Below are 7,971 nucleotides of genomic sequence, written 5' to 3'. Positions count from 1 at the left end.
TAAATATTTTAAGCTAATATGGTAGGCACCACAGCAGAAGGAGGTTTGGTGCCAAGCTTTATATGGAACCAAATGAACAGAGCTTCAGAAAGACTTTCCGTGTGGAGATCTTAGACTACAGACTACCAGTTTATGATGTGTAGGGTCCTAGTTAGCCCAAGAAAAGTCTACATTCAGAGTTAAGACCCTGCCTTCTAAAAAGCTCATCTGTGCCCAAATATGGAAGCTTGCAAAGTCCTGCCCCTGCTCTGCTTCTTTTGATGTTCTGGTAGAGGGAGCCTGTGGGTCTGCAGGGATCACTTCTGCGTTTGACGGCAATATGGACTTGGATTAGTGGGTGTGTGATTCACAAGTGTAGAAGAAATCCCAGACCCGAGGAATACTAATGCATAGGGAGCACTGAACAACTCTAAAATACTGCGGTCCCTTTAAGGTCATACTCCTCATTATGACACTGGAGACCCTTGACATCTGTACCCGGATGTGGATCATCCTCACTTCCGCCATCCATTGCTGGACCGTGGCCATGAGAGACGAGGTTTCCAGGGTTGTGTAGCGCAAGGTGAATTCCTAGGGCTGATCTGGGGTCAAATTTGGGTTCCTCAGTGTGGACTGAAGAGACTTTCCTCTCACAGTCAAAGTGGCTCCAGGCTGGGTGTGGTGTGTGTCGGGAATAATTCCTGAGCCTCGAAGGCAGCGGCGCGACGACAGTTTCGACGTCCGGTGGGGAGTTAAGGATTTAGCGAGGCTCTGTTTCAAAATAGACAGTAAGTGGGCTGTGGGTGAAGCTCGGTGCCAGGACTCGGGGTTCAAATCTGTGGAGACAGAAACGGTGTGCGATGATGTACGTGGATTTGCGATACGGGGGGGATGTCCCCAAAATGCGCCCCCTCTTGCTGAGATAGTGCTCCGCAATGGAGACTTTTCTAGAAAGAGTCAGGTTAAAGAGGGCCTTGTTCTTAGGAAGCAGCTGTGACTGGATCTGTAAGAAAGACCTAGGCTCGTGTTCTCTCTCTCTCTCTCTCTCTCTCTCTCTCTCTCTCTCTCTCTCTCTCTCTCTCTCTCTCTCTCTCCCCCATCCCTCCCCCCTCCCACCTATCCCTTCCCCTCCCCCTTTCTCTCCCCCACCTCCATGTGTATTGAATCCAGGGGGCTTCTCCTGATTCCAGTCTCACATTTATTTTCTGTTTAAGCCATGTGGTGTCCATCATTCTCTAAATTGGCGAGACTGGACTACAAATTGCAATCCTCAAAATACAGGCCTTTACCAAAGCCTCAAGTCTTTTGTTAGTAATGGGAGGGTCATGGTAGAGGCTGAGATCATCTCTCCTTATAGTCTAGGTTGTTCTGACTTCCTTATCCTACTAGGCTGTACCTACACAAACCAGGGAACACAGGACATAGCAAGAGGAACGGTAACATTGACATATCAGTGAGGAAAACTCCACGAGAAAGGGGAGAATATGAGTCTACTTTATCCTGTGGCAGCCATTATTATCAGAAATTTCAGCCATAGAGAGCACAGAGAATGGCTGTCAGGTTGGGTCTCTCTCCTGCCCCTCCTTCTCCTCCCCTATCTTCACCCTTCCTCTTCCCTCTACCCCACTGTCCCTGTCTATCTCACTTCCTCTCTCCCTCACCTTCCTCCTTCTGCATGTATGTGCATTTGTTATTTGTAGATTTGAGGATTTAAACAGAACTCAGGCCTTTTTAAAATTTCAGACAGGGTAACATTACATTCCTGAGTAGCTCCGTTGTTCTAGAACTTCCAGACCTGTGTCAAATTCTCTTCTTGAGGTTCTGAATAGAGGTAAATATTTTAAGCTAATATGGTAGGCACCACAGCAGAAGGAGGTTTGGTGCCAAGCTTTATATGGAACCAAATGAACAGAGCTTCAGAAAGACTGAGCCCAAAAGGAATGAACACACAGAATTCTCAGCACTGTCTGTCTTTTGCTAGAGCAGCAGACTGAAGGTCCCTTAAGCTTTTCCCCTGGGTACCCAACAGCTTTTACTGTCAGTGTCAGAGTAGCACCAGAGAGTAGCCCTGGCACTGCAAAGATTGACTTGATTGCCTGGCAGAGGTGGGTGGTATCAAACACCGGAAGGCAGGTGTCACAGCCAGGCTGCCAGCTGTCCTGTCATCCCAGTTAGATCAAGGCGGGAACCAGAGGCCACCGACTGAGACTCACCCTCTGTGCTTAATAGGATCACCCGAGATGCTTAGAGGACAGAAGGACAAAGAGACCAGAAGCCTGTGCATGCCCACAGCGGGGCCCTCATGGAATCGAGTAGGGAAGCCATGTTTAACATCTCAGTCATCTGTTCCTTCTGAAGGTGCTCATGGTATCTCATTGTCCCCACTCCAGGTAACCCAATCTCCAGTCGCCACAGCCACATTCCTGCTGCTGTTTCAGACCAGAGCCGCTGTACTCAGTGGATAAAAGGGTAAGTTCTGTGCTCCTGAGAAACCCCCCAGGGTCCAGCGTGAGACCTTAGCTCTCAAAGATGCCCGCACCACTTCCTCCCAAGTTTCCCTGCACTGCAGTGGCGTGACCTAAGCCTGCACCCACAGTGAACCGTGCCAGCTCATCTTTTGCTTCCCCTTCTCTCTGCCCGTCACAGTCCCACGTGGACGTACATAGGCCCACCTGTCCCAGCCACGCAGCCAGGCACTATTTGCAGCACAGGTGTGTTCCACTGTCTGTAGCTCACAGTGCTCATGAATCCGTCCACAAGCTGTTGCTTCTAGCTGCCCCAGTCCATGCCTCTCTACACTTTCTTGCCCTGTTTCATACTCTCCTGGGGCATAGAGATTTCTGGAACTCCTGCACCCAGGGAACCTTCTTGCATCAGGACCTTGGGAGAATTCCGGGGTTTTGTTAAGTGTGTTTTCCGTCTTTTGAAAACCTTAGTTCATGCTCATGTGTGCCACTCTGCACCATGTGCGAACAGCCTGCCTTGCTCTGCTTTCTGGATTTTTTTTCTTTTTTCTTTTTTTATTTTTTTCGGAACCAGGGTTGAACTCAGGCCCTTGCCCTTGCCAGACAAGCACTTTTTGTACTGAGCTATCGCTTTTCGTACCCGGCCCCTCTCTGCCTTCATCTGCTGCCTTTTCCAACCTGTGGTACTATCCTCCTGTCATGTTCACCCATATTTCTGAATTTCATCCAAATCAGCTGGAGTTTTATAGCTTCTTTCCCTTTAATATGATGCACTTGAGGTGTTCTGATATGAGCTCTTGCTTCAAAGAACAGGAAAGTAATTTGTATCTGTATTCACAGTGCCACTTGCAATCATCCTGTGTTCACATTGAATGGTTTGTTTTCAAGGCCTGGCACATATACGCTCCTCTAAGGAGAATATTCTCAGGTACTGAGAACACTCTGGCTATACCTGGTGGAACAGAGAACAGTCTGATATAGGAGACACTGGAAGGCCCGGCCAAATGACTCAGTGAATTAAAGAGCCTGCAAGTAGGCACAGGGGCCGGGGGTTTGATCCCCAGGCCTGCCATGCCGTCCCCGCCCCTGGGCACACTGAGACTGCCGTTGAGACTGGGCATGGTGGAGCGCACTTGTAATCCCAGCTCTTGGGAGGCTGTAAACAGGAGAATCACTACGAATCCCATCTAGTAGTGAGACCCTAAAAATTCTGCAGACTCTTACTTAAAAAATACAAAAGAAAAAGAGACACTAGAATATACTTCCATTTTTATCTTCTCAATTTTTTGGTCATTATTTCCTATGTTACTTCAATATATGTTATTTAATATTTTTCTCGTAGTAAAAATTGACCCTAGCAAGCTACTTTCTCTTACGTTTTAATTTTTAAGAAAATGTTTAGATTGATTCTGGCTACATTGCCCCAGCTGGCTTTGAGCAGGCAATCCTCTCATGTCAGCCTCCTGAATTACTCACACCTCCAAAACATTTGCTGTGGTAAATTTCTATTGGTGATAAATCTTTTCAGGTTTTATATTTTTTAAAAAAAAAACTCTACTTGTTTGCTTTTAGAGTTATATTCACTGACTCCTGAATTCTAGATTAAGCTTTTTATCTCTTCTAATAATTTGTAGATTTTGAAATGATCCTCTACTTTGTGATGTTTTTTAAAAGGAAATCTGCTGTCATTTTCAATGTGGTTCCTCTGAAGTGTCTGTCTTTCCTCACATATTGTGAAGGTTTTCTCAGAGCCTCTAAGGATCCACTTGTGGTGCACCTGTGGCATGTGTGCTACAGTCAGTTGTTCTAACACAAAATGGTAAAATGTTCTCTTGTCTTTACAAAGAATTTATCACAAGATATCACATAATTCTCTTTACATTTGTTTTGCTGAAGGGCTTTTTCAGCATCTTGGAGATGTGAGTGGTTAATACTCTGAATTTTTCATTGAAATAGATCTTTGTCTCCTTTCTTTTGCCCCCATGCTCCAGAGAGTGCTGTCATTCCTTCTTGGCTGCCCAGAACCTTAAACATGATCTTTTGTGTATTTTTTCAGTTTTTATCACTTCTGTACTTTCTGATGTGACACAAGTCTTTGTCCAGTGATAGCAAACCCTTGAGTGTTTTCAGTGATAATAGATGACTGCAGCACATGTGCCATAGGTTCACCACCATTGAACTGCTGGAAGCAGTTCTTCTACATTAAGATGAGGAGATACAGTAATTTTTTAATCTTTATTTCTTTTTATTTATTTGGTGCAGGGTGTCACTACACAGCTCGGACTCGTAGTGATTCTTCTGTCTCTACCTTCCCCAGTGCTGGTATTATAGGTGTGCGCCACCACACCCAGTTTTGGTGGCCAGCGTGGCACCCCAGCTGGCATGGTATGTGGTGCCAGGGACCAAACCCAGGTCCTTGCGCTTAGACTGCTGAGCGATTATCTCCCCAGCCATAATTTTTTTAACTCTATAACTTTATAAAATTTAGTTCATGCTTTGATCACAGAATAGAAAGAAAACATATAATAATATTATTAATCGTTATCAACACTTGAAAACTATCGCTTGCAAGCTGCCTCCTCTTTATTATTTCTATGCTATCTCAGTGATTTGGCCTCTTTCTCATCTCATCTCCTGCAGTATTTTCCTCCTGGTTTTCATATTCATTTAAACCATTCTAGCAGATGGCAAATAGCAGAAAGGCTAACAGCACTAGATTGGAGACTGTGTATGAAGCCGTCATTATCTCAGCTACTTAAGGCCCTGTTGGTAAGGATAGGAAAAAATCTTGCCAAATCTAAGCTCAGTGACCCACCCTAATCACTTCCTGTCCAAATGAACTAACTCATCTATTAATGCTTTCCTCACTCTGTAGAAAGTTTGTCACCTTTGAGAGGTAAAATAAAAGTTAGATCTGGTATTGTTTTGATTCTCCCACTGTCTTTACATATTTCATTTTTTGATAGTAAAGCACTTAATATAATAGTAAAATAAGACAGCACGCATTAACTCACCTGAAGTCCCTGCCAAGCTTCTTTGTGTAGTGACAACATACATACTGATACACTGTGGCAAACAAGTTTTTGTATTACTATAGACAGTTAGGAAAATTGTATTACTGTATACAGTTAGGAAAACTTTAGTAGTGTATGTCCTTTTATCCTAAGATCTGACAAGATTAGCAGCTAATTGAAATGTGGAGAGTAAAATAGAATTATTATAATTTTTGGAGAATTTTTTATACTATTCCTGAATATTTTTAAAAATTATTAAGCAAATGACATAACTTATAATCCTAATTACTTTCAAATGAAGATTGTTTATACAAGAAATTTATATTCAGTATACCTTTGTGCCTTCTCTGATATTCTATAAACTATGCATCCTATAAAACCACAAAATCTTAATTCTTTTTTTTTTTTTTTTTCGAGGGGAAGGGTACCAGGAATGGAACTTATGACCTTGCACTTGCTAGGCAGGTGCTTGTGCTGCTGATCTTATTCCCAGCCCAAGAACTTAATTCATGTATTGTACTTTTTATTGTGATTCCTTAGGGTTTTGAGACTATGATCTAGGCCTTAGAGCGTACAGTACTGGGGCCATAAGTAAAGTGCTTAGCCCTTTAAAGTGATCTGAAATGAATTATAAGGATAGAGTGTATTTCTTATTTCAAATATTTCATAAAAGTTTGTATGTCTAAATGTCTTGGCCGGCCTGATAGTTCAGAGCACTAAAGCGTCTGCGTAGAAAAAGTGCAGTGGCTAAGGTTTGATCCCCTGCATGCCATCCCAGCCCTGCCCCCAGGGTGTGCTGAGATGGCAATTGAGATTGGGCATGGTGGCGCGCCTGTAATCCCAGCACTCGGGAGACTGAAAAGTGGAGGATCACTATGAGTCCGATCTACCTAGTGAGACCCTGTAGACCCTGTCCTAAATACAGGAAAAAATTAAATATCTCAAAACTAAAACATGTTAGAATTCTTGTTGCACATTCCTGCTTTTATTTTTATTTATTTTTTGCTGTGCTGGGGATTGAACTTTGCAGTGCTGGGGATTGAAACATTCCTTCTTTTAAATGTGGGTAGTAGATACTTTAAGATTGTAAGTGCCGGTCACACGCTATTTTCCTGGGAAGATTCTGGCTTAGGTCTTGTTTGTATCTCAAAGTGTAAGCTGATTTTTCCCATAAGTTTTTCAGTGTCATTCTTAATTCCCAAGGGTTTTCTAGCACTATTGAGTAATAATGCAGTAAAGAAGTTCATTCTTTGTCGTTCAGCACAGAGGACTCCCATGCTGGCTCTAAATCTTTATTATATAATTATTCAAATAATCCTGTAAATTGCAAAATACCAAGAAATGGAATATTTACTCTGGATACATGAATTTATAAGGGAAGGAGAGAGAGTAGAAAAGACTTTTTAATGGACAAAGGTATTTTGAAAACTTGAACTACACCAAACATTAAAATGAGCATCATTTCTTGCATGCAAAATATAAGACTTTTAAATAAATATACCTAACCCTAGTAAAAAGATAAACTTTGCTTGTCAACTGTGTATGAATAGCTTTGATAAAATATCTGTAACAGTTTTTCAGACTACGCCCCAAATGGAAATTTAGCCTAAGATAATGACAAGAGATTAGGATATAAACATATTTCTGCCAGTCAAGCATGAACCAAAGCCCAGGCCTAGCAGAAAATCAAAGCATGAGGAATCTTCTGCTAATAGACACATCTGTGGAGCCATGTATTTCCTTCCCTTGGTATAGAAATGACTAGGGGACACATAAAGGGCCAGGTTTCCCACTTGACCAGGGAGGATGCATAACATTTTAATCTAGATGTAAATGTAGTTATTACTCTATCCCCTGGGATAAAAGGGTGATATCAATGAAAATATACACTATATGTGTAAAAGATAAACGTAAGCCAAGACATACATGACTAGACACATAGATGATACCTTTAGTGATGAAAACACAGGATGTGAGATTGAATTATTAACTCAAACTTTTCAGCCTTCTCTGCATCACAATTCTTTTCATAGCTCTTTTCTGAGCACATTGTACTTCCCATTCATAAACCTTGGGTCCCATGATGTGGCTTGGCTTTGTGACTTTTCAATTGTGACTGAAGCAAAAGTTGGCGATATTTTTCTCCATTAATGTATTCTTGAATTCTTGCCACCACCATTAGAAAAAGTTCAAAGCGATGCTCTCAAGTGAGCCACTTACTAGTGCGAACCATAGCCGGTGTGGAGATACTGACAATCAGTAGTCGTTCATTTGCTGAGTTTTGCGATTTTAATTAGGAAGCAGAAGGTAACTCATAAAGCATTTATGTCTGACAGTGAATACCAGGTTTTATGACTTAGCTTTTGTATGCTCTTGCTTACATTTCACAGGAAGATAATACTAGTAGTAAAACTATTTTCTTATTTACCATTAGATTTATTTTTGCGTTTTTATCAAGTTATAAATGCAGATTAACAGCCAGAGTAGCAGACCAAGCAAAAAATATAAAACAC

The 7,971-nt window shown here is 42.1% G+C and overlaps 1 protein-coding gene across 1 annotated transcript in view; it reads left to right on the top strand.

Annotated features, from left to right (window-relative positions):
* Positions 1-7,971, top strand: part of LOC101588346 (melanoma-associated antigen B6-like) — a 50,709-nt gene that overhangs the window by 34,679 nt on the left and 8,059 nt on the right. Inside the window, exon 3 of the mRNA XM_023715411.1 lies at positions 2,370-2,448. The gene's annotated coding sequence lies outside the window, so the exon portion shown is untranslated. The remainder of the gene's footprint in view (positions 1-2,369; positions 2,449-7,971) is intronic.

The sequence above is a fragment of the Octodon degus genome, unplaced genomic scaffold, assembly GCF_000260255.1.
Source record: "Octodon degus isolate 3935 unplaced genomic scaffold, OctDeg1.0 scaffold00041, whole genome shotgun sequence".
NCBI classification, from domain to species: domain Eukaryota; kingdom Metazoa; phylum Chordata; class Mammalia; order Rodentia; family Octodontidae; genus Octodon; species Octodon degus.
The sequence above is the reverse complement of the archived record's forward strand: the minus strand, read 5'-3'. Positions and strand labels throughout refer to the sequence as shown.